Source organism: Bos mutus, chromosome 15 (genome assembly GCF_027580195.1).
Source record: "Bos mutus isolate GX-2022 chromosome 15, NWIPB_WYAK_1.1, whole genome shotgun sequence".
NCBI classification, from domain to species: domain Eukaryota; kingdom Metazoa; phylum Chordata; class Mammalia; order Artiodactyla; family Bovidae; genus Bos; species Bos mutus.
The window spans coordinates 22040861-22068642 of record NC_091631.1 but is presented as its reverse complement, the minus strand read 5'-3'; positions in this window follow the sequence as shown (position 1 = coordinate 22068642).

Genomic DNA, 27782 nt, shown 5'->3' with positions numbered 1-27782 from the left:
AGTCTCTTTTCCTGGGAAATTTTCAGATGCCACAGACAGTCACAACTTTGTCACTTTTTTCTGCTTCTATAAAATTGTGATCAGTGGCCCCATTTTACCACACAAAGACAAACAGAGAGATGATTTCTGACCACAACAGATTTGAATAGCTTCAGAGTTTTGTTTCTTGGCTGGGCTTTCCTGGTGGCTCAGACAGTAAAGAATCCACCTGCAATGCAGGAGACATGGGTTTGATCCCTGGGTCAGGAAGATCCCCTGGAGAAGGGAATGGCTACCCATTCCAGTGTTCTTGCCTGGAGAATTACGTGGACAGTGGAGTCTAGTGGGATACAGTTCATGGAGTCACAAAGAGTTGGACATGACTGAGTGACTAACACTTTCATTTTCACACATTTGCTTCTTGGTTTCTGTAATGGACTGAATTATATTGGCCCCAAATTCTTATGCTAAAGTTCTAACCCCACAATGTGACTCTGTTTTAAAATAGGGTCTTTAAAGGAGCAATTAAATTTAAATGAGATCATAAGGGTGGGGCCCTATCCAACAGGATTGGTGACCTTAAAAGAAGAGGAGGAGACACCAAAGATCACTCTCTCTCCCCACAAGCACACAGAGGAAAGACTATGTGAAGACAGAGAAAGAAGGCAGCTATCTGAAAGTCAAGAAGAGAGGTCTCATTATAAATTAACCCTTGGACTTCAAACCTCCAAAACTGTAAAAATTAATTTTCTTTGCTTTAAACACTTCAGTAGTATTCTGTAATGGCAGTCTGAACTAATATATAGATCTTTATGGTAGCAAAACCTCAGTTCAGTTAACAAACTGCTTGACCAGCTGTATCTTCTCAGGCAAAATGATTCAGTGTGTCTGGACTCCTCTTTTTGCTTTATTTCCTGAACTGTCATCAGACAGACACTGCCAGACCTCCTTATTTGCTGGGGCCACAAAATAACTGGAGAGTTGAATAAAGCCTGAAGGACAGAAAGAAAGAGTCATTCTATATTTCCATAATTGATTTTTGAATTCTAGTCTGTCTGTGGAAAGGAAAGAGCCATTTTTTTGGCCGTTGGATGTCCAGAAAAAAACATATCTGCTATCTGAAACTTATGAATCGTGAAAGAAAGTGTTAGTCGCTTAGTCATGTCCAACTCTTTCTGACTTCATGGGCAGTAAACCACCTTCGTCCATGGAATTATCCAGGCAAGAATACTAGAGTGGGTTGCCATTTCCTTCTCCAGGGGATCTTCCTGACTCAGGGATCAAATCTTGGTCTCCCACATTACAGGCAGACTCTTTACTGTCTGAGCCACCAGGAAAGCCTCTTCTGAATCATGACTATAGTTTCAAAAGCTGAACATCTAAACATCTAAATAAGAGACCAAAGTGATATGCCAGGCCTGTGAACAGGCTATGTTTGTGGATGAAATTAGGCAACCAGCCCTCACAGAGTCTTCTATTCAACTGGAAGAGAGAATGTGGAAACTACAGGAATTTATTTATTTATTTTTAAATAAGAAACACAAGTCAAATAGGATGCCCAGACTTCTTTCCCTTGGCTACCTCCTTATTTGCCAAGACAGAATCTCAAGATAGGTTAGAAGAATGCAACCCTCCATGTAGGTGATTCCAGGTCCCTCTTACTGTGTCAGTAGCATGAGGGAAGTCAGAGCAAGAGTTTGATCCTCCAAGAAAGAAGTATCAAAAAGAAGAATCAAGTATAACATTCTTCATGGTCACACAAGGTCTTTTACCTTTTCCCATCTCACACTGTATATGAAAAGCTTAATTTTTTAGCACTGTGGCATAATTTTAGCACGTCTTCTTGTCTTTGATGTGAATGATTAGGACTTAAATACAGTTTAGAGTATATTTAAGCATCGTGCACTTGTAAAGTAGCAATATTTTGAAATAATTCAGTTCTCTCTCAATGTGTTGAGTATTTTATACATATTATCTTATACAGAGTAGGCAATGGCAACCCACTCCAATACTCTTGCCTGGAAAATTCCACGGACAGCAGAGCCTGGTGGTTTACTGTCCATGGAGTCACAAAGGGCTGGACACGACTGAGTGACTGAGCACATTATCTTATACAAGCTTTACAGAAGTCTGAGATATTATGGCCCTCTGCTGTGTTTTCATCCTAATATGCATTGATTCTAATCCTGTTTGTGTGCTAAGTTGATTCAGTCGTGTCCGACTCTTTGCAACCCTATGTACTGTAGCCTGCCAGGCTCCTTTGTCCATGGGATTCTCCAGACAAGAATATTGGAGTGGTTTGCCATGCTCGCCTACCATTCCTGACCCAGGGATGGTACCTGTGTCTTTTATGTCTCCTGCATTGCCAGGCAGGTTCTTTACCACTAGTGCCACATAGCGCCCTAATCATGTTTAGTAAACTTTAATTTCCTTTTGAGTAGCCATATTATTTTCTCCACTTTGTTAATTAAACTCCAGTGGATTAACACAAGAGTTGAAGCATGTGACAAATTTGAGCCTATTGGCAGTTCATAAACAATATAAATGACAATGTCATTTTCTCTGGAACTTCTCAGAAAGAAACATTCTTATTTTCTCCTGCATCTAAACTTGAATGTGTCCTTGAGAATAGCTGGTTTTGGTATTATAAGAGAATAAATTGCTTAAGATGGAGGGGGACAAAAGTGAAGTGAAACTATAAAAAATAGAGGTGAAATTGGATCCAGGTGATATTGATTGAATCCTGAATCAAGCCTCATCTGAAGTCAATGTTCATCTTTCATCTACTCAGTTATGAAAAAAAATTCTTTTCAGCTTAACCCAGGGTAGATAAGGTTTTCTGACATTTATAACAGAACCCTCACTATTGCATTTCATTTTACACATAAGTCTCTGATTCTTAGGGAATTTAAGTGATTCAACCCAAAGCAATACTGTTACTGAATAATGGAGATGCTAAGCTCTACACCCAAACATTTGGAGAACTTCAGCACACAATTCTCCATGTCTAAGCTGAAGATAATTTACCATCAACTTGTTAAGGGAATTCATCAAAAGAAACACATTCTGGAAGATGTTGTTCTGACATCTCTTCTTCCTGTACTTCAATCAACAAGTATTTGTCAAAGTAGGAGTCCATCCTACTGCTGCTGCTGCTGCTAAGTTGCTTCAGTCGTGTCCGACTCTGTGCGACCCCATAGATGGCAGCCCACCAGGCTCCCCAGTCCCTGGGGTTCTCCAAGCAAGAACCCTGGAGTGGGTTGCCATTTCCTTCTCCAATGCATGAAAGTGAAAAGTGAAAGTGAAGTCACTCAGTTGTGTCCGACTCTTATCGACCCCATGGACTGCAGCCTACCAGGCTCCTCCATCCATGAGATTTTCCAGGCAAGAGTACTGGAGTGGGGTGCCATTTCCTTCTCCGGAGTCCATCCTAAGTCCTCCCAACTCTATGGCCTATATCTGCTGTATTGTTTCACGTAGTAGAAGCAGTAAAGGATAACATTCTGTCACAAAGAGCCTGATTATTTCTCAGTGGGGTCAGGATAAGAATAAATGATACATCGGGGAAAAGGTTAGAAGATTTCTATGGTTGATGTTCATGGACCTGAAATACATGCTAAGACAGAGTATATGGACTGCCTTCAGGAATATGTGATATTGATCTTCCTTATTATTATTATGTTTTTGCTTTTCTTCTTTTATTTATTTTTAATTGATGTATAGTTGATGCCTAATATTATGTTATAGCTGTACAATATAGTGATTCACAATTCTAAAGGTTATGCTCCACTGATAGATATTATAGCTTTCTTAGTGATTCAGCAGTAAAGAATCCACTTGCAATGAGGAAACATGAGTTCAATTCCTGGGCTGGGAAGATCCCCTGGAGAAGGAAATGGCAACCTACTCCAGTGTTCTTGCCTGGGAAATCCCATGCACAATGGAGCCTGGCAGGCTACAGTCCATGAGGTCCCAAGAGTCAAACATAACTTGGCCACTAAACCACCACCCTAGCTCAGAGGTTAAAGTGTCTGCCTGCAATGCGGGAGACCTGGGTTCAGTCCCTGGGTGGGGAAGATCCCCTGGAGAAGGAAATGGCAACCCACTCCAGTATTCTTTTCTGGAGAATCCCATGGATGGAGGAGCCTGGTGGGCTATATAGTCCACGGGGTCGCAAAGAGTTGGACACGACTGAGCGACTTCATTTTCACTTTCACTTTCAAACCACCACCACACAGATACAAAACATTGGCTTTATTCACCATATTATATGTGTCACTGTAGCTTATTTTATATCTAAATTTTGTACCTCTTAATCCCCTATGTACATATTGCCCATCTTTCCCTAACTGGTAGCCACCAGTTTGTTCTCTGAATCTCTGAGTCTGCTTCTTTTTTATTATATTCACTAATTTGCTATATATTTTAGATTCCACATAAAAGTTGATACCGCACGCTATTTCTCTGTCTGACTTATTTCACTTAGCATAATGCCTTCCAAGTCTACCATGTTGCTGTAATGGCTAAAGTTCATTATTTCCTATAGCTGCATAGTATTTCATTGTAAGTGTGTATATATATATATGTATATATGTATATATGCAAATATATACATATGTATATCTCATCTTCTTTGTTCATTTATCTCTTGATGGACACTTAAGTTGTTTCCATATCGTGAGAACTATAAATATTGCTGGTATAAACACTGGGGTTCATATATCTTATCAAATTAGTGTTTTTTGTTTTTTTCTGATATATGCCCAGGAGAGGAATTGCTGGGTCATATGGTGGTTCCATTTTTAGTTTTTAAGGAACCTCCATACTGTTTTCCAAGTTCAGTTCAGTTCATTTCAGTCACTCAGTCATATCCGACTCTTTGTGACCCCATGGACTAAGGCATGCCAGGCCTCCCTGTCCATCACCAACTCCCGAAGTTTACTCAAACTCATGTCCATTGAGTCGGTGATGCCATCCAACCATCTCATCCTCTGTCATCCCCTTCTCCTCCCCCCTTCAATCTTTCCCAGCATCAGGGCCTTTTCCAATGAGTCAATTCTTCACATCAGGTGGCCAAAGTATTAGAGTTTCAGGTTCAGCATCAGTCCTTCCAATGAATATTCAGGACTGATTTCCTTGAGGATGGACTAGTTGGATCCCCTTGCAGTTCAAGGGACTCTCAAGAGTCCTCTAACACCACAGTTCAAAAGCATCAATTTTTCAGTACTCAGCTTTCTTTATAGTCCAAGTCTCAAATCCATGCATAACTACTGGATAAACCGTAGCTTTGACTAGACAGACTTTTGTTGGCAAAGTAATGTCTCTGCTTTTTAATATGCTGTCTAGGTTGGTCATAGCTTTTATTCCAAGGAGCAAGTGTCTTTTAATTTCATGGCTGCACTTACCATCTGCAGTGATTTTGGAGCCTAGAAAAATAAAGTCAGCCACTGTTTCCACTGTTTTCCCATCTATTTGCCATGAGGTGTTGGGACAAGATGCCATAATCTTAGTTTTCTGAATGTTGAGTTTTAAGACAACTTTTCACTCTCCTCTTTCACTTTCATCAAGAGGCTCTTTAGTTCTTCTTCACTTTCTGCCCTAAGGGTGGTGTCATCTGCATATCTGAGTTACTGATATTTCTCCCGGTAATCTTGATTCCAGCTTGGACATCCTCAGCCCAGCATTTCTCATGATGTACTCTGCATATAAGTTAAATAAGCAGGGTGACAATATACAGCCTTGATGAACTCCTTTTCCTATTTGGAACCAGTCTGTTGTTCCATGTCCAGTTCCAACTGTTGCTTCCTGACCTGCTTCCTGACCTGATTTATCAAGAGGCAAGTCAGGTGGTCTGGTATTCCCATCTATTTCAGAATTTTCCAGAGTTTGTAGTGGTCCACACAGTCAGAGGCTTTGGCATAGTCAATAAAGCAGAAATAGATGTTTTTTTTTTTCTGGAACTCTTGCCTTTTGGATGATCCAACGGATGTTGGTAATTTGATCTCTGGTTCCTCTGGCTTTTCTAAATCCATCTTGAACATCTGGAGTTTGATGGTTCACATATTGCTGAAGCCTGGCTTGGAGAATTTTGAGCATTACTTTACTAGTGTGTAAGATGAGTGCAATCGTATAGTACTTTGAGCATTCTTTGGCATTGCCTTTCTTTGGGATTGGAATGAAAACTGACTTTTTCCAGTCCTGTGGCCACTGCTGAGTTTTCCAAATTTCCATATTGACTGCAGCACTTTCATAGCATCGTCTCTTAAGATTTGAAATAACTCAACTGGAATTCCATTGCCTCCACTAGCTTTGTTTGTAGTGATGCTTCCTAAGGCCCACTTGACTTTGAGGCTCACTGTTTTCCACAGTTGTTGCACCTATTTGCATTCCCACAACAGAGTATGAGAATTTCCTTTTCTCCATATCCTTACCAACAGTAGATCCTAATTTTCTTACTTCTCTAGGAGGCATTAGAAGAAAAGATTGGACTATTGAAGGCATCTGGGCCTTGGTCAGAGATGGCTAAAAGGACATGTCCCATGATACTATTTTGGGTATATCCATGGATTCCTAAACTACTTTCCCCCAAAATATGTTCCATGAAGCAATGTAATCAGAGATATCCTGTAAGCATATTCTTGGTTGTAGCCAATAGAAACTTGATTCTGACAAATAGTAAAAGGAGTACGTCAAGGCTGTATATTGTCACCCTGCTTATTTAACTTATATGCAGAGTATATCATGAGAAACGCTGGGCTGAATGAAGCAGAAGCTGGAAACAAGATTGCTGGGAGAAATATCAATAACCTCAGATATGCAGATGATACCACCCTTAGGGCAGAAAGTGAAGAATTAAAGAGCCTCTTGATGAAAGTGAAAGAGGAGAGTGAAAAAGTTGTCTTAAAACTCAACATTCAGAAAACCAAGATCATGGCATCTGGTCCCATCACTTTATGGCAAATAGATGGGGAAACAGTGGAAACAGTGGCTGACTTTATTTTTCTGGGCTCCAAAATCACTGCGGATGGTGATTGCAGCCATGAAATTAAAAGACGCTTACCTCTTGGAAGGAACGTTATGACCAACCTAGACAGCGTTAACAATTCAGCATTCCTCCAAACTTCATGGGAACTTTTAAAGACAGAATATGTTAATCCTTTGAATATTTTTCTTTAGGTTGTAATTTGAGAACTGTTGTCTAAGCCTTCTCCAGACCTTTTATCTATGTTTTCCCCTAGACTCTATATGCATACTAGAAGGCAGAAACTAAACCGTCCCATTTTCCCTTTCCACCAGGGTTATGTCTAATGCTAGTATCCTCTGGAATGCATTTCCAGAACCTAAATTCCTGGATCAGAGTTTACAAAATAAAAGAGACTAATGAAAACCAAGGAACTTCTGGTCTTAAGTTGAGATGATAAAGGAATTCCAAGAAAAGGTGAAGGAAGAAAGAACAGTGGCCAAACATCACAGTAAGTAAATGACATCTTTAACAGGATTATGTGGGAGAGGCTTCAGCCGGCAAGCATGTTTGTGTGGTTTTCAATTACACCAAGGATATCTCAAGTTTAGGCCCAATTACACACTCTCCTTTTCTCCAGAACACCTTTCTTTCTGCTTTGTCTGGCTGACTTCTTTCATTTTTCAAGGATCATCTTAAATAACCATTCCTCATAGAAGACTTTCTTTGACTTCCCTTGAAACCCCTTCTCCACTGACTAAATTAGGGGTCCCTATTATGTGTTCCTATGACAACATGTAAGTTCTTTCCCACTTAATAAATATCTCACATTATATGATTGCTCATATAGTTATGTCTCTATGTGATAGGTTAAAAAAGAAAGGAAGCAATGGGCCTACTTTCTTCCCTTTTTAGGGTAAATCTCTATGAATTTCATCCACAACCTAATAAGGTATATGATTCCCTATCATGTAAAGGTAGGTGTATAGTTTCTTACAACTGCTGTAATAAGGTACTATAAACATGGCAGTGTAAAGCAATAGAAATTTATTCTTTCCCTATTCTGGGTTCTAGAGTTTGAAATCACAGTGTTGGCAGAGGGCTATGTTCCTTTCAAAGTCTCCAGGAGAAAAAACTTTGCCTCTTCCAGCTTCTGGTAGCCCCAGATGGCCTTTGACTGGCAACTACAACACTTCAATCTCTGCTTCTATAATCACATGGCATTCTTCTTGTGTGTATCTGTCTATGTCTCTGTGTTCCCTTCTTATATGTCAGTGTTAGTGAAGTCACTCAGTTGTGTCCGACTCTTTACGACCCCATGGACTGTAGCTTACCAGGCTCCTCCCTCCATGGGATTCTCCAGGCAAGAGTACTGAAGTGGGTTGCCATTTCCTTCTCCAGGGGATCTTCCAGACCCAGGGATCGAACCCGGGTCTCCCAGATTCCAGGAAGACACTTTAACCACTGAGCCACCAGGGAAGCCCAAGGGATGTGTCAGAAGTGGGACATGAGTCATATTGGATTTGGGCTTACTCTAATGACCTCATCTTGACTTGATTACATCTACAAAGAATTATTTTCCAAATTGATGCGAAAATCAACCTCTCTGTGCACTGGTGCCAAATCGAATCTCAGAGACAGAGTTTTGGGTGAAGTAGAAAAGGATAGCTTTATTACTTTGCCAGGCAAAGGGATACACAGAGAGATCCTGCTTAGAAATCCTATGTGTTCCAGCTCAGGGGAGTTTGGTGTGAAGTTTTATGGCAAAGGTTCAAGGGTGGATTTGCTGATAAGGGTGTGTTCAGGGTCTCGGGTGGTCGGTCTCTTAATCTTAATGAGCTTCCCCAGTCCCTTTAGGGCTTTCCTGGTAGCTCATCTGGTAAAGAATCTACTTGGAATGTAGGAGACCCCGGTTCTATTCCTGGATTGGGAAGATCTGGAGAAGGGATAGGCTACCCACTCCAGTAATCTTGGGCTTCTGTGTTGGCTCAGATGGTAAAGAATCTGCCTGCAGTGCGGGAGACCTGGGTTCGATCCCTGGGTTGGGAAGATCCCCTGGAGGAGGGCATGACAGCCCACTCCAGTATTCTTGCCTGGAGAATCCCATGGAAAGAGGAGCCTGGCAGGCTACAGTAATGGGGTTGCAAAGAGTCAGACACCACTGAGTGACTAAGCACAGCACAGCACTGGTTTCCTTTAGTCTAACCTCAGGTGATTTCTTGGCTGCTCCTCCCTTGATTAGCAACTGTTCGAATCTGTCCTTTGGGACTCATGGAAGGTCCTGAAGGCTGGAGTCTTGCCTACAAGAAATGGGGAACACAAAGGCTTCTGTGCTTGGGAGCCCCACAGGGCCCTATTTAGTTTCAAAATGAGGTCACAGTCACAGATACTGGGAATTGGGACTTCTGCACATTCCTTTTGTGGGAACATAATTCACGATTCAATAAAGGACAGAAATGGTACGGACCTAACAGAAGCAGTAGATATTAAGAAGAGGTGGCAAGAATACACAGAAGAACTGTACAAAAAAGATCTTTAGGACCCAGATAATCACGATGGTGTGATCACTGACCTAGAGCCAGACATCCTGGAATGTGAAGTCAAGTGGGCCTTAGAAAGCATCACTACAAACAAAGCTAGTGGAGGTGATGGAATTCCAGTGGAGCTATTTCAAATCCTGAAAGATGATGCTGTGAAAGTGCTGCACTCAATATGCCAGCACATTTGGAAAACTCAGCAGTGGCCACAGGACTGGAAAAGGTCAGTTTTCATTCCAATCCCAAAGAAAGGCAATGCCAAAAAATGCTCAAACTACTGCACAATTGCACTCATCTCACACGCTAGTAAAGTAATGCTCAAAATTCTCCAAGCCAGGCTTCAGCAATACGTGAACCGTGAACTTTCAGATGTTCAAGCTGGTTTTAGAAAAGGCAGAGGAACCAGAGATCAAATTGCCAACATCCGCTGGATCATGAAAAAGCAAGAGAGTTCCAGAAAAACATCTATTTCTGCTTTATTGACTATGCCAAAGCCTTTGACTGTGTGGACCACTACAAACTCTGGAAAATTCTGAAAGAGATGGGAACACCAGACCACCTGAACTGCCTCTTGAGAAATCTGTATGCAGGTCAGGAAGCAACAGTTAGAACTGGACATGGAACAACAGACTGGTTCCAAATAGGAAAAAGAGTACGTCAAGGCTGTATATTGTCACCCTGCTTATTTAACTTATATGTAGAGTACATCATGAGAAACGCTGGGCTGGAAGAAGCACAAGCTGAAATCAAGATTGCTGGGAGAAATATCAATAAACTCACATATGCAGATGACACCACCCTTATGGCAGAAGATGAAGAGGAACTAAAAAGCCTCTTGATGAAAGTGAAAGTGGAGAGTGAAAAAGTTGGCTTAAAGCTCAACATTCAGAAAACTAATCTGGTCCCATCACTTCATGGGAAATAGATGGGGAAACAGTGGAAACAGTGGCTGACTTTATTTTTCTGGGTTCCAAAATCACTGCAGATGGTGATTGCAGCCATGAAATTAAAAGATGCTTACTCCTTGGAAGGAAAGTTATGACCAACCTAGATAGCATATTGAAAAGCAGAGACATTACTTTGCCAACAAAGGTCCATCTACTCAAGGCTATGGTTTTTCCTGTGGTCATGTACGGATGTGAGAGTTGGACTGTGAAGAAAGCTGAGCGTGGAAGAATTGATGCTTTTGAAGTGTGGTGTTGGAGAAGACTCTTGAGAGTCCCTTGGACTGCAAGGAGATCCAACCAGTCCATTCTGAAGGAGACCAGCCCTGGGATTTCTTTAGAAGGAATGATGCTAAAGCTGAAATTCCAGTATTCTGGCCACCTCATGGGAAGAGCTGATTCATTGGAAAAGACTCTGATGCTGGGAGGGATTGGGAGCAGGAGGAGAAGGGGACGACAGAGGATGAGATGGCTGGATGGCATCACTGACTCAATGGATGTGAGTCTGAGTGAACTCTGGGAGTTGGTGATGGACAGGGAGGCCTAGCGTGCTGCGATTCATGGGGTCGCAAAGAGTCGGATATGACTGAGCGACTGAACTGAACTGAACTGAATTCGACCAATCACAGTACAGTTTATATTCACTTGATGCATCTGCAACTTCCTCCTAAGAATGTAAAGGGTCAGCACAGAATAGGTGGATGTTTTCTCTCTCTCTTTCTGTAGATAGATAGATAAACAGGTGTGTGTGTGTGTGAATGGGGGGGCAGCGCAGGGCATGAATAAATAAGTCAACATTTGAGAGAGAATCATGTGTTTTCCAGTTGCTATGCTGATCCCCAGAAGGGTGCAGAGTAAAACAGAAGTGACCAGTTGGGATGAATACAAACACAAATCAACTGTAAATCCCCATTCTTCAAGAAAGATTAAGGTTTAACCTGATAACAGTAATCTGCTTGGTGAAATAAAACCACAACAAGAGAGAGGATCAGAAACAAGCTTGCCATTGTTTCAGGAGCAAAAACATGCATTCATATCTTTCTGCTTCTTTGTCTTTCCTCATCCTTTTCTATTTCTCAGTCTCCTTTTGTATTTTTTTTTCCAGTTTCCCTAGAATCCCAACCAAAATTGAAACTTTTCAGTACCTACCTGTCTTTGTAGGAAACCCTGTCTCCTGTATGTCTTAATCAATGGTTTTCAATACTAGCTGAGCGTTAGAATCATCTGAAAGGTTTTTAAAAATAGAAATGCCATGGCCATGCCCATGGAGCTTCTGTTTCAGCATCTGTGATTCTATTGCAGGATTAGGGTGAGATTCACTTTTTCTAATGCTTCACGATGGTCACTCGAACATTAACTTGTTCAAGTGTGAACTTCTAAAGTTGAATAATTTATTTAATATACATGTCCTCAGCATTTAGTGTTTTCCTTTTCCATCAGGTTGGGGAAGGGAAACTTGCTTCTTATAAAAGCACAAGTCTTGTATTAAATAACCCTCTTTTAATAAAGGGGGCTTCCCAGGTGACACTAGCAGTAAAGAACCCACTGGCCCTTGCAGGAGACATCAGAGACACTGGTTGGGAAGATCCCCTAGGGTAGGAAATGGCAACCCACTCCAGTATTCTTGCCTGGGAAATTCCATGGAGAGAGGAGTCTGGCCAGCTACTGCCCATGGGATCACAAATAGTTAGACAGGACTGAACACACAGCACACGCTTTTAATAAAAAAGGTCTTCCTTCTTATAAAAAGTATAAGCCTTGTATTAAATGAAACAAGTGTAATAATTTAAACGACCCCCAGCCTATTGTCTTCCAATTCTCCAGATTTCTACATGTGTCTCACCTAATGGACTTCTTTGGTGGCTGAGATGGTAAAGAATCTGCCTGCAATGCAGGAGACCTGGGTTTGATCACTGGGTCAGGAAGATCCCCTGGGGAAGGAAATGGCAACCCACTCCAGTATTCTTGCCTAGGGAATCCCATGGACAAAGTCTGAGCCTGGTGGGCCTACAGGCCATGGGGTCACAAAGAGTTGGACATGACTGACTTACTTTCACTTTTCAACTCACCTAACAGATAGATGAAATCCCTTGAGGATGCAGACTCTTGGTTTTATCTCTGAATCTCAGTTACTGACAGCAGAGCTCAAAACACACTATGCCCTTAATGCATTTAGTTAAAAGATGAATTATTATTACAATTTGCTTTTCAGGAAATGTAAAATTTCTCCTTTTCTCAACATCTCAGATTGACCTCAGCCCTAAACCAATCTAAGTTAAAACAGTGACCAAATTTCTGGCTACATTTTCTATGCCAACTTAAAAAAAGATTATTTTTCTTTGATCTCAGCTACAGATGGAAAGACTATGAGGTTAACAGAAAGCTCCTTTCTTCTTTAGAAAAAAAAAAAAAAATACTAATGCCCAGGAGGGATCAAAGATTCTATTTTTACACCTTCTCTGAATTATCAATTTACTGCTCAGCTTTGTTTTGAATTTCAGGGCTCTAACAGAACAGATTCTGTCTTTCAGAACTTACCGTTCTGTATGATCTTTTAAAAAGTAGCTTTATTAAAATAAACACATTTAGAATCAAAACAGCTTTAGTGCTTCTAGAGATATTTCCTAGAAAGGAGTGTAAAAAGCAAGTCAACTGCTTAAGAACCGTTTCATTACTTCTAATTAGAAGTTGTTTTCTTTCCACATTATGGTGACTTTTTAACAAGGAGGTGGGGCTTATTTAAATCACTGTGTGTGCGTGTTTGCCAGGTACCATGGAGTCTTATGTGCTTCCCAGGTTATTCAGTGGTAAAAAGTCTGCCTGCCAGTGCGAGGAATGAAGGAGATTTGAGTTCAGTCCTTAAAGATTGAAGATCCCCTAAAGAAGGAAATGGCAATCCCACTCCAGTATTCTTGTCTGGAAAATCTCATGGACAGAGGATCCTGGAGGGCTACTGTCCATGGGGTTGCACACACCTGAGTGACTAGACAACAACGATGGAGTCTTAGCTTTTGCTTCCTGACATAAAGCTTTCAGTGCCCTTCGTGACAGGTACTCAGGTAACCTTCAGTTGCTCCAGACTCTATATGCAAAGTTGTTTACTTGCCTTTCAATTTTCCATAAATTTACATTTAAATAAAAGAAACTTTCAAAACATTCTTATTGAATTTATAGTGTAGAAAGAAAGGCCAGTGATCTGGGGAAGCAACGTGATACAAAAGGCAAAGGCAAGGAGTCGAGGATCAAAGGACTTGAGTTCCTGCACCACATGAATGATGTGACTTTTGCAAGGTTATTTCACTTCTTTGATTCTCATCTCTCTTATCTGCAGAATGGAAATGCTGAGCACATATCTACACACTTTTGAGGATAAAAGAAGATCAGACATAAAGCACTTGACACATAACAGTAAGTGTTTAATAAAATAGGCTTTCCGCCACTTCCTACAGTTACCTATTTCTTCACAAAATTAAAATAGCCACCTTTGCAATCTCTTCTCTATCAAATTATTTGCCTTATCAACTAATCCTCATCCTCTATTGAACCTATTAATATATTCTGTTTATAACTGGCAAAAAAAAAAGTAACCACTGATATAAATAAAGTATGGATACAGATGAATGAGAAAAGGCCAAATTTTAATTCGCAAACATATTCTGGAAATGTCATTTATGCATTAATATTGTTCATCTAATACATCAGGGGCCATCTTGTTATCAACTTTTATTTGTTCTCCTGAAAATACTGGCTGTCTAGTAAGAAAGCTTGACAGCATCACAAAAAGCTCCAGTATGAAGCTGGTGTTGATACGTACCATGTTTCACTTTCAGTTTAGTCGTTCAGTCGTGTCCGACTCTTTGTGACCCCATGGACTGCAGCATGCCAGGCCTCCCTGTCCATCACCAACTCCCAGAATTTACTCCAACTCATGTCCATTGAGTCAGTGATACCATCCAACCATCTCATCCTCTGTCATCCCCCTCTTCTTGCCTTCAATCTTTCCCAACATCAGGGTCTTTTCCAATCAGTCAGGTTTTCACATCAGGTAGCCAAAGTATTGGAGTTTCAGCTTCAGCATCAGTCCTTCTAATGAATATTCAAGACTGATTTCCTTGACGATGGTCTGGTTGGATCTCCTTGCAGTCCAAGGGACTCTCAAGAGTCTTCTCCAACACCACAGTTCAAAAGCATCAATTCTTCAGTGCTCAGCTTTCTTTATAGTCCAACTCTCACATCCATGCATGACTACTGGAAAAACCATAGCTTTGATTAGACAGACCTTTGTTGGCAAAGTAATGTCTCTGCTTTTTAATATGCTGTCTAGGTTGGTCATACCTTTTCTTCCAAGGAGCAAATGTCTTTTCGTTTCCATGAGAAGACATCAAAAAAGACTGTGGCTGTTCAAAAAGAAAGACAATCTTTTCATTTTGAGGGAATAATAAATGTTTCTGTTAGCAGGGAACACATTAGTCATTAATGGAAAGATTGATAGAATTTTAAAATGGCAAAACTAAAAAGAAAGCATCATCAGTGGAAGCAGTAACATGAGGAAAAACATTGAAAGATGCATTATTCCAATTTCGCTGCTAAAAATCTAGGAATAATCCTGCACTCTGATTCTTTCTTTCATACCATCCATCCATTCAATTCACCACAAGATTCTATTACCTTCATCTTGTGTGCGCGTGCTTGTGTTCAGTCACTAAATTGTGTCTGACGTTTTGTGACCTCATGGACTGTAGCCTGCAAGACTCTTCTGTCCATGGTATTTTCCAAGCAAGATTGCCATTTCCTACTCCAGGGGATCTTCCTGACTGAGGGATAGATGCTGCAATGGCAGGTGGATTCTTTATCACTGAGTCACCTGGGAAGCCCCTTTATCTCCATCTGAAAAAACATCTGAAAATACTTGCAAATCTCTTCATCTCCCTAATCCAAACCACTTCATTTTCACACTTATGCTATTGTAAACAGCTGTCTAAATGGATTCTACTGGATGTCTCTGGATTCTACTATTCCCGGCTTTCTCCCCAAACCTGACCTAATCTCAGTGTAGGAATTAGAATAATCCTTTTTAGTATGAAAGTCAAAGCATATTACTCCTCTGCTCAAATCCTTGGGTTAGATCACCTTCTCACTCAAAGTGGTAGTTACACAATTGTCTGTGGGGAGTGTGTGTGAGTGAGTGTGTGAGTGAGTGTGTGTGTGTGTGTGTGTGTGCGCGCGTGCGTGCGCTCTGCCATGCTCCATCCATACCTCTTTACCTCTCTGACCCCAGGTCCTACTAATCTTTCTCTTAAACCCAGCCAGCTACCACACTATTCCTCCAACAAAACTCTCTCTCAGATCAGGGCCTCTCTACTGATTCTTCCCTCTGCTTGGAATGGTGTTCTCAGATATCCTCATGATATACTCCTTTCCTACTTCAGGTCTTTCTCAAGTGTACCTTCTCAATAAGACCTAAATGATCTCCCTATTTGAAATGGTAACTATACCTCCAGCATTCCCAAACGTTCTTACTTCATAGATGTCATCTTCTCATTCAGTCCTAATGTTTATTTACATTCTATCTTCCTGTGATGGAACATAAGTTCTTTGGAGTTTTGCTTATTTGCTGGTGGGGACATTTATGTATTTTTAGCATTTAGAACAGTGTCTGGTGCTCAATATGTGCTCAAACAATAGTTAATAAATAAAATTGACTAAAGGATCTTTCTCTTTTCCCTTTCTACCTACTCCTTAATTCTATTTAGTCCTTTATACCTTGGCTTTTAGTAGAATTCTTAACATATAAAGGTGCTCAGTAAATGTGTCATAAATTCAGTTCCACAGTTTAATGGATTCCTCTACAGCAAAAGTATTTACATATTAGTAGGATAAAAAACAAAGCAAAGCACTATTTGCTTATATCTACTGTTATGAGTGGAAAAGTTAATCTTCTCTTTAAAAAAAATGTCTCTTTTGTTAGCAGAAGAATCTGAATTCCCTTGATTAGTGGCTTTTAAACTGTTTTCTGCATCTTTGTTACAGTTCTGAGGATGTGGAACATGGGTTGCTAAAAGTTTAAAAGTCATGAGACACTTTCACCCAACCCATCAAGGGTCTTATTTCAACTTTTCCCAGTTTCTTCTCACCAAGGTCAACTCTGCTATTTTCATTTTCCATATTGAGCATTTGACCAAGATTTATGTTGAAATAAAGGATTCCAAATCAAAAAGAAAATTTGAAAACAACTAAATTAGGTCATTTTCTTCACTGCACTTATTTTGATCTATACAGACACCATTTTTCTCTTTCAGTCTTTGCCAACTCTGGAGCTAAATGGAATCACATTGAATATCAAAAATAGATTTTTTTTTCTATTCTTTCTCAAACTGACTCTATTTTTTTTTTTAACTGGGGCAAATGGTTTTTTTTCCATCTTATATCAAACTGCAGTTTCATTTTATTTATTTATTTTGCTATCCTGTCCTCCTCTTGATAGACTGAATGGCTGTATGATAATTGTTACAATAGTGTCCAGGAAAATTCATGTTTGCTATTTAATAAAACTGATAGAGAATGAATAAAGGAATCAAAATGACAGAACTTATCATGTCATAACCTGTCACACTGTCAGATTCTTTAATCTGATGTCTGAAAAAAAAATTCCCCACCTACAGATATGCTACAACTAGCAATTTTGAGTTATCCAGGAATATTTAACATCTACCCATGTCCCATTACCTTGTTGGGCTTTTCATTTTCATGTATTTAAAATTTTTCCTTTTTTGGTTTGTTATTGCAGTTGATAAAAATGTATCAATATGTATCATGTTCTTTCTGATTGTCTGATTCCTGTTTTTTAGGGCAAAAAAAAATAGGAAGTTTCTGAATTTCTTTTCTGCTCCTCCGTTCTCCTCTGCTTGGTGCACCCTTAAGTGGGCACTAAGTCTCCGTATAGATTAATCCTTATAGCAATCTGAAATTAAGAAATAATATGCTGTTTAATTTTCAACTACCAGTTATAATACAGACTTCATTAGACAAATATGATACATATTTTAGAATCTTTCAACACCCTAGGTCAGTGAATCTTAACCCTGATTTTTTTTTGCAGAGACGGGGACTCCTTACAGGACCCAAAAGGTGGTTCTTGTCTAACACTCAGAAATGAATTATAGGAGGAGACACATGTGCTGACAAATAAGAGACTTTATTGGGAAGGGGCATCCGGGTGGAGAGCAGGAGGGTAAGGGAACCCAAGAGAATGGCTCTGCCATGTGGCTTGCCGTCTCGGGTTTTAAGTGATAGGATTAGTTTTGGGGTTCCTCAGGCCAATCACTCTGACTCAGGTTTCTTCCCAGTGGGGCACCCATTGCTCAGACAAGATGGATGCCAACAAGAAGGATTCTGGGAGATGGAAGGACACGTGGCATCTCCTTTTGACCTTTCCTGAACTCTTCTGGTTGGTGGTGGCTTATTAGTTCTATGTTCCTCCTGTTGTAAAACAACTCACCCAGATGGTTTACTATGGTGCCTGGTCAGGGTGGGCGGTTTCAGTCAGTGTGTTTCCCCTAATAGTTTCACATTAGAATATCCTTGACAGTGGTTAAATACTGATGCTCAGGCCCTTGTTAGGACCTGTTCAATCAGAACTTTAGAATAGACTCAGGCACTGGAAGTTTTTAACAGTACACTGGATCATTTTGATGTCCAGCAAGTGTTCAGAGAAGGCAATGGCACCCCACTCCAGTACTCTTGCCTGGAAAATCCCATGAATGGAGGAGGCTGGTAGGCTGCAGTCCATGGGGTCGCTAAGAGTTGGGCACGACAGAGCGACTTCACTTTCACATTTCACTTTCATGCATTGGAGAAGGAAATGGCAACCCACTCCAGTGTTCTTGCCTGGAGAATCCCAAGGACGGGGAGCCTGGTGGGCTGCTGTCTATGGGGTCGCACGGAGTCAGACACGACTGAAGCAAATTAGTAGCTTAGTAGCTTAGCAGCAAGTGTTGAAAACCACTCCTCTAGGAGGACTAAGTTACTAATAACTAGACTAGGAAGCTATTTCAAATTTGGTTGCAATGCCCAGTGCTTAAAGAAAAACACTCAAATGCAATGAGAACTGAATTTTCTATTGCTTTGCTACTTCAACATGACTTAGAATGACTTAGAGCAGAGCCAGAGGGGGATTTGCTGTGAACTTGATGAATCTTAATATTCAGTGTCCTCTCTGTCTTCTACCCCTGTGAGGGTTGGGAGTTGCTAAGAGTTGGGCAGTGTTTCAGGTATGAAAAGCCAAATAGGAACCAGAAAGCATCTCTAAGAATTACTTGTAAGTTGCCTAAGCAGATCTCAGAAAAGAGGCCTGGATCATTTAGTCTACAGTTACTTTTTGTGATTTCTTATTTTACTTGACTATTCTTTTCAAATCTAATTTTTTTTCATTCCTTTCCTCAGAGAAAGACCCATAGATTGTTTGTGTTGAAGTCTTATAAAATCTGGATCAGTCCTTTAATGAGACAGGTTTGATGAAAGTAGAAGGGATTGCTGGTCATGATCCTAACTACAAATTGAAACGTTGTAAATTTGGGGTTGAGAAAGGCCTGTTGATCCTTTTCTGCATAATAATGGCTCATTTCAGTGATGTAGTACCTCTATCCTTACAACAGACTTTTTAAAATATTTAATCTGAAGAATACGGTATTTCTGTTTTGTGGGTCTGAGTTACTTCTCTGTTTTTTGGTTCTTTCAAGTAACTTCATATACATTCTTATAGTCTAATTAGAAATGGCTCAAGAATTTCCATTTAATGTGAGTCCCATTTGATAGTCACGATTTTTTTTTCCTCCTTGATTTCAATCAAAAAGATCTAAGACATTATTGGAAAAGGAAATGGCAGCAGATTCCAGTATTCTTGCCTGGAGAATCCCACGGGCAGGCTACAGTCCATGGGGTCACAAGAGTCGGACCTGGTTTAGTGACTAAACCGCCAAGACATTATTACCATCATCATAGATGTTTTACAGATAATATTTTCAATAAATTAGCTCATTTATTACTTACATCTATGAGTTAGGTATTTTATCCCATTTTTAGAGAGGATAGAAGCTAAGAGATAAATTCTCTTAACCAGCATCCAAAATTCAGAATTCAAGTTCAGATAGTTCTGAATTTCAAAAGTCTTTTCATTATCAAGGTCCTCTTTTATCCCAAAAATGTATTGTTTCTAAATTGACCTGAAATGCAAGGATTAACCTAAGGTTTTTATTTTCAACTCCTAGATCTCTCATGATATTTCAACATTATGACTGAAAGTGATTCCTCCCCCCACCCCGCCCAAGATATCGGTTCTAATTAATAAACAATGACTAGCTGGAGTTCTGTGTTAAGGAGTTTTCTGAAGATAAGTCTGGGATTAACATATGAGTATGGTGATAAAATAACACCTATCTTTGATACATAAAGAAGTGCTAGTACATACAGGAGTGTTCAGTTGCTCAGCTGTGTCTGACTCTTTGTGACCTCATGGACTACAGCTTTCCAGGCTCCTCTGTCCATGGAATTTTCCAGGCAAGAATACTGGAGAGGGTTGCCATTTCCTACTCCAGGGGATCTGCCTGACCCTGGGACTGAACCCGAGTCTCCTGCATTGGCAGGTGGATTCTTTGCCACTGTGCCACCTGGCACACATACCAACATAATATCATACATTCTAAGGTACTGACTATAGCCAGTCTCAACTGCTTTTCTCTCATTTACAATTTAGCCAATAGTCCATTGTTTTCACCAACATTTTCCATTCCTGAATGTTTCTCTTCAAAACACTCATGCAGTATCAATGATGGAACATCCACTGAATATTGCTCTACTCAGATCTCAGTGCTATTAGGGAAGGTTTAAAAACATTCTATTCTGTTTACTCACTCCAGTACTCTTGTCTGGAAAATCCCATGGACGGAGGAGCCTGGTAGGCTGCAGTCCATGGGGTCGCTAAGAGTGGGACACAACTGAGTGACTTCACTTTCACTTTTCACTTTCATGCATTGGAGAAGGAAATGGCAACCCACTCCAGTGTTCTTCCTGGAGAATCCCAGGGACGGGGGAACCTGGTGGGCTGCCGTCTATGGGGTCACACAGAGTCGGACACGAATGAAGTGACTTAGCAGCAGCATTCTGTTTGCTTCCTTTAATTTTCAACTGGAAGATATATCCTGAACTTTCTAGGGCATAAAAGAACTGTGAAAAGTATCTTTGCTTTCATATAATGAATTTATTTTATTGTTTTATATTTATATACCTGGGTAAAATTGTCTACCTTTATCTACCTGCACATGAAGAAAACAATTCCTCTGTATGTTTCTTAGGGAAGCTATTTTTGATTTTATATTTTCTTTATGATAGCTATTTCTATAGCTGAAATAGGATGCATTTAACTACAAGTAACAGGAAACTCAAAGTATAAAGGCTTAAAGAAATATGAGTTTGTTGTTTCTTACTTATTAAGAAATCTAGAATGTGAAATCTGTTGGCATTTAATGGGTTGGCAATGTCAAGGCCAGCATCTCTGAAATGTTCTTGGCCTTTTCATCAGAGTTGAAAGATAGTCACTAAAACGCACCAGACTTCACATCCACATTCAAAGCTAGAAAGGGGATAGAGCTGTGATTAACCTCATCATCAGAAAGAAACAATGACTTCCCAAAGCACCAATTAGAAATCCAATCAGATCCAATTTGCAATAATTTTGTCACATGATTACTCCTAGTTTCAAAAAAGACTGTCAAACTTATTAGTTTTTTAATCTTTGGTGGAGACAGTGAGCCAGAGAGAAATGGGTTGGGTATAGTGTTGAATTACCCAGCCATTGGGAGAAGGCAATGGCACCCCACTCCAGTACTCTTGCCTGGAAAATCCCATAGATGGAGGAGCCTGGTAGGCTGTAGTCTATGGGGTTGTGAAGAGTTGGACACTACTGAGCCACTTCACTTTCACTTTTCACTTTCATGCATTGGAGAAGGAAATGGCAACCCACTCCAGTGTTCTTGCCTGGAGAATCCCAGGGATGGCGGATCGTGGTGGGCTGCTGTCCTATGGGGTCGCACAGAGTCGGACATGACTGAAGCAGCTTAGCAGCAGCAGCAGCACCCAGCCACTGGTGTTAAACAGTTACTCTTCCCACTCTGATTACAATATTTTTTCCATATTCTTCCCCCTTAATAAATGGCTTATTTGGTGAGGATGGAGAGTGTCTTTCATCCCTGAACATAAGATGAGTACCTGATGCACAGTAGGTACTCAGTATCTGTTGATTGAATGGTACTGTGTGGTGCTATCATTCGGGGTTAACTTGGCCAAGCTGACACGGCATTCCTCAGAATCCTCTTCCCCATATGGTGGAGATTTACTGCTGGTGAAAAAGTGAAAATTGAGTGAGATTTTGGAAGTATAGTGAATTAGCAGCCATTACTCTTTGAGGCTGTCATGGCTAGATAGCGAGAGACAGGCATGGAGATGCATGCAAGTTTCAATTTATCCTTGTTCTTCCCAGCAGTAGAAGACAGAGGTCTAGTGAACCCTGGTTTAGTTTCTTCCAATCCCGTCCTGTGTCCTCTCTTTTTCCCAGTTGCTAGATCTGCTGACCAACAGAAACGAGACTGACAGGAAATGAGCTTTCCACCAACTTTTCCACCACTGCCCTTTGTAGTCTGACCCCACGGGCTGGACATGACTGAATTCCAGATCTCCCTGCAAGCTCTTCTGCGTGTCCCAGCGCCCCTGCTTCAAGAGATCACATTAGTGACTTTCCTCTGATCCTCTAACTTCCTTCAGAGGCCTAGTTTCCCTCAAATTTTCTAAATTTTAATTTCTGCAAGATATTATTCAGTGCAATCTACTTTCCTGTTTTACCCTAACTGACACAGAGAAACGAAGTGACTCTTATTCATGATTCTTATTTTATCATAACCTATATCACATTTTCCTTGTATTAACAGAGGTGTTAATTAACAGAAATATTGTAACAGGTACATATTTTATTATGTATTTACTATATATCTGGGTGTCTGCTCTTGAAGTTTCAGCAAGAATTATGGGAATTATGAAGCACTCCATGAATAATTGCAAAATAATTTTGTTTTAGAAAAACCTTTTTTTTTTTCTTTTAAGGAAACTCTTAAAGGACATTTTACAACCATTTTATTTCATCTCTCAATATAAGAAATATTCTTAATATTTCATATAGAATGAGAGGGAACTTGAAGTAAGAAATCATATCGAGTGGATTCTTTTTCTTCTGACAGTGTTTGTAGCATCCTTCATGGCTTAGTGCTCACTTCCCACTGACCATAATCAAATATGGTTCTTCACTTTTTTCTTTGTGACCATGTGTGGTTAAGCAACAAAAAGCAATTCACTGTCAACATTAGCAACATGTTCATTCTCTCTCGATTTTTTTTAAGTTTTTAATTGGAGGATAGTGGCTTTGCAATGTTGTGTTGGTTTCTGCTGTACAAAAATGTGAGTCAGCAATAAGTATACATATATCTCCTCCCACCTGAGCCTCTCTCCCACCCCACGCCCCTCCTACTCCTCCAGGTCGTTACAGAGCCCGGGCTGAACTGCAAGTGTTATACACACAGGCTTCCCACTGGCTCTCTGTTTTACACGTGGTAGTGTATATATGTCAGTGCTACTCTCTCTATTTGTCCCACCCTCTCCTTCCTCCACTGTGTCCACAAGCCCATTCTCTGTGTCTGCGTCTCTCTCTCTCTTTTAATATTTAAAGATCCAACCTCTCAGAAAGATGAATGGCGGTCAGGGAGCCCAGTAACATACCTCAATCAATTAAAAACAAAAACAAGACTCTATGGCTGTGGCCTGCAGTGTCAAATCCGGAGAGAGAGTAGACCAGGTTTACCTGGAGGAATCTTTTCAAAATTCAGTAGAGAAGGAAATACATTGAAAAATAAGTGCTGGATGCTTGTTGTTTTCTACCTGAAACATAGGCAAACCCAGAGCATTCTAGCTGTCACTCAGCTAGAAGCTCAGCAGGGAATATAAAAGGCAAAAGTAGGCTTTTTTCCTGGTGTCTGAATAGCCAGAGAACATTATTAATTAATTTCACTTTCAAAAGTAAAATGTGTGTGAAGGGACCAGTGAATGTAGGGTCACTTTTGTATTATCCAGGGGACAATATACACGCCTAAGTATTTGACCTCAGCTAATGGTAGAAAGAAGAATTGCCAAGACCTTCACTGAAAAAGAATGAGTAAGAAATATTCACATGGCTTCAAGAAGTTAGAAAACAAACAAACAAAACTCATCTATACAATAAGTCCTACATCTATTCTCAGGACTCCAGGCACATCTCCAAACGCCAAAAAATTTTATGTATCCCTCTAATGTTTCAATGGCACCCCACTCCAGTACTCTTGCCTGGAAAATCCCATGGATGGAGGAGCCTTGTAGGCTGCAGTCCATGGGGTCGCTAAGAGTCGGACACGACTGAGCGACTTCACTTTCACTTTTCACTTTCATGCATTGGAGAAGGAAATGGCAACCCACTCCAGTGTTCTTGCCTGGAGAATCCCAGGGATGGAGGAGCCTGGTGGGCTGCCATCTATGGGGTCACACAGAGTCGGACACGACTGAAGTGACTTAGCAGTTAATGTTTCTATGCAAATATAAGAAAATATGAACATATATTCTAAGTTTCCTCTTGTACATCAAAAAATATCCTATGCTTTCATCTGAATTCTGCTTTTCTCATTTATATTTTGTAGAACTGTTCATATATATAAATAGAGAATTTCATCTTTTTTTTTTTCTAAAATGACATGGTATTTCATTTTATTAATGTACTGTAGAACATTTAATCATTCTGTTGATGGAATTTTGGGTTGTTTCTAATGTTTTGCTATTACAATACCAAATGAATAATCTTGTGCATATATCATCTGATACATGTGCAGATATATCCATATCCATTGAATAAATTCCCCAAGGAGTGGGATTGCTCAATCAAAAAATAAAGCATTTATCATTTACAGAGACATTGCCAAATTACCTTTGTTAGCCACTGTACTAATCTGCAGTCTCAACTGAGAAATATGAAATGAGTCCATTTTCCTCACCAAAATGGCTGATGTCAAATTTTGACATTTTTATTGATCTGAAAAATTAAATCTGGTACTGAAATTTAGTTTTAATTTGTTATTTTTTTTATCATAAGTGAGATTTACCAGGTTTTTACACATTTGAGGGACATCTGTACTTTTCCTAGTTCATTTTTTCTTTTGGGAGTTATTAATATTATTCTTCTCAACTTCTTGAAGAACATTTTTTCTCTCCTGTGTTATGAGTTGCAAATATTTTCTGATTTGTTGATTGTTTTTTAACTTTGCTATATATATACATATATAAAATATATAATTTTTTCCTTTACTTTGCAAAACTTTGTTTATTTAAGTAATTTAATTTATCAGTTTTGCTGAGTAAGTTAGAACAGGCAACCTACATAAAAAATTAAAAATATAGTCGTAATTTTTATTTTTCACATTTAAATACTTGTTTTATTTAAAGTTTATACAAACTCGCAGTATGAAGCATGGATTCAACACTATCTTTTATAGCCGTCTGTGCCATAGCGGAGAAGGCAATGGCACCCCACTCCAGGACTCTTGCCTGGAAAATCCCATGGGCCGAGGAGCCTGGTAGGCTGCAGTCCATGGGGTCGCTAGGAGTCAGACACGACTGAGCGACTTCACTTTCACTTTTCACTTTCATGCATTGGAGAAGGAAATGGCAACCCACTCCAGGGTTCTTGCCTGGAGAATCCCAGGGACGGGGGAGCCTGGTGGGCTGCCGTCTATGGGGTTGCAGAGAGTCGGACACGACTGAAGCGACTTAGCAGCAGCAGCAGTGCCACAGCTCAGTTATTCCACTTTATTGCCCTATCAATGTATACAAACACCAACACTATATCCTAGTAATTAAAGCATAATTATGTACTAGTTTGTTTGAAGACTAATTCTTCCTCAGTAGTCTTCTTCCTTCTCCCCTGAGGTCAGTTTCCTAATATTTCTTTTTTGTTTTTACATGTAAACTTTAGAATCCTTAGGATACTGTTATTTAATTAGCACAGCATTTAAGTTATAAAAGAACTGTTTCCAGGTGTCTCTCATTTGCATTTTGCAGATTTATTTCATTTATTCCTAAGCATTCTATCATTATCAACAATGATTTATTTGCTTCTATCATTTAAATCGTTTTTTTTTTTTGTTGTTCCGACATAACAAAGCTGCTGATATCTGCATAGTTTTTTAAGCCCACAACCTTGTTGAAAGTATTTTCAGTTGATTCTCTTGTGTTTTTCTGGGTATACAAATAGTGATCAACTTGCCCTCTTTTAAATTCTTATGCATCTAACTTTTTCTTTCATAACATTTTATTAATATATTGGTACAATGTTAAGTTATATGGATAGTGGTGGCATTTTTACATTACTCCTAACAGTATAAGGCTTCCTTTGTGGCTCATACTGTAAAGAATTTGCCTGCAGTCCAGTAGAACCGGGTTTGATCCGTGGGTCAGGAAGATCCCCTGGAGAAGGTAATGGCAACCCATTCCAGTGTTCTTTTCTGGAGAATTCCATGGACAGAGGATCCTGGTGGGCTACAGTCCATGGGGTCGCAAAGAGTCAGACATGACTGTGTGACTAACATTTGAACATTAGTATGTCCATGTTTAGCATAGCACTGGTTCTTTTTGTTTGAGATATAATTTATCACACTGAGAAGGAGCAATTCATTCCAATCTTATTGAGACATTTAAAAATTTTTTAAATGCATTTTTATCATGTAAAACATATGATCATGTTATTCATTTCAATACACATATCAATAGAATATATTATATTAATACATTTCCTAACATTGACCCAATACTGTATTTCTGTTATAAAAAAACAGTTGGTTATGATATACTAGGTTTTTTTCTTTTTCTGGAGGTGGGGGGCTACTGAATTTTATTTGCTAAAATTCTGTTTGAAATTTGTAAATCAATATTTATAGTAAGATTAAATCCATAATTTCTGTCTGTATGTGCAATATTTGTCCTGTTTTGGTAGCAAGGCAATGCTAACTTTAAAAAGAATTTTTAAATTGACTTCCTTTTTTATGTCTAATCTGACCGCTATGAAAGAGAGCAACACTGGATTGCTCTTACCTTTAAAGATGTGATCGAATGTGCTATGAAGACAGATCAGTCTATGTTTCTCGGTGGTGGGAGGGGATAAGAAAATCAATTTATAAACATAATTTCCTAATTCTACTCTTTTCTTGAGAAGAAGAAGAAGGTATTAGGTAAGCAACAACAAAGTACTTGAGTATTGCTTATTAATCACCAAATAGAAGAAACAGGGAGACTATTTTTTAGTTGATTATAAAGTGCTAGTTCTTCCACTTAATTCTTACTAAAACTCAATTAGGTAAATATCACCATCTCCATTTTACAAGTGGACAAAATGAAGTTCTAAGAAGTTATGTAACTTTCTAAAGAACAAAAGCATTAGAGCCTAGTTTAAACTCTTGTCTCTGTGACAACAAAGCCCAAATATGATAGGTTGCACTATTTTTATTTGTTTCTGCTTTTCAGAGATGTAATGTATAGTGAATGTATAAATTAGGAGATATAATTATTCTATCTAAGGAATCAGTCAACTAAAATAGATGGGAATGGGTAAATTTAATTCAGATAGCCATTATATCTACTACTGTTGGCAAGAATCCTTACAAGAAATGGAATAGCCCTCATAGTCAACAGAAGAGGCTGAAATGCAGTATTTCAGTATATACTCAAAAATGACAGAATGATCATTGTTTCTAAGGCAAATCACTCAACATCAGAGTAATCCAAGTCTATGCCCTAACAACTAATGCCAAAGAAGCTGAATTTGAACAGTTCTATGAAGATCTACAAGACATTCTAGAACAAACACCGAAAATAGATGTCCCTTACAGGGAAAATGGAATGCAAAAAGTAAGAAGAGACATCTGGAGTAGCAGACAAGTTAGGCCTTGGAGTACAAAATGAAGCAGGACAAAGGCTAAACGGTTTTGCCAAGAGAACACACTGGTCAGAGCAATCACCCTCTTCCAACAACACAAGAGACAACTCTACATATGGATATTACCAGATGGTCAATACTGAAATCAGATTAATTATATTATTTGCATCCAAAGATGGAGAAGGTCTATACAGTCAGCAAAAACAAGCCCAGGAGCTGACTGTGGCTCAGATGAACTCCTTATTGCAAAATTCAGGCTTAAGTTGAAGAAAGTAGGGAAAACCACTAGGCCATTCAGATATGACCTAAAT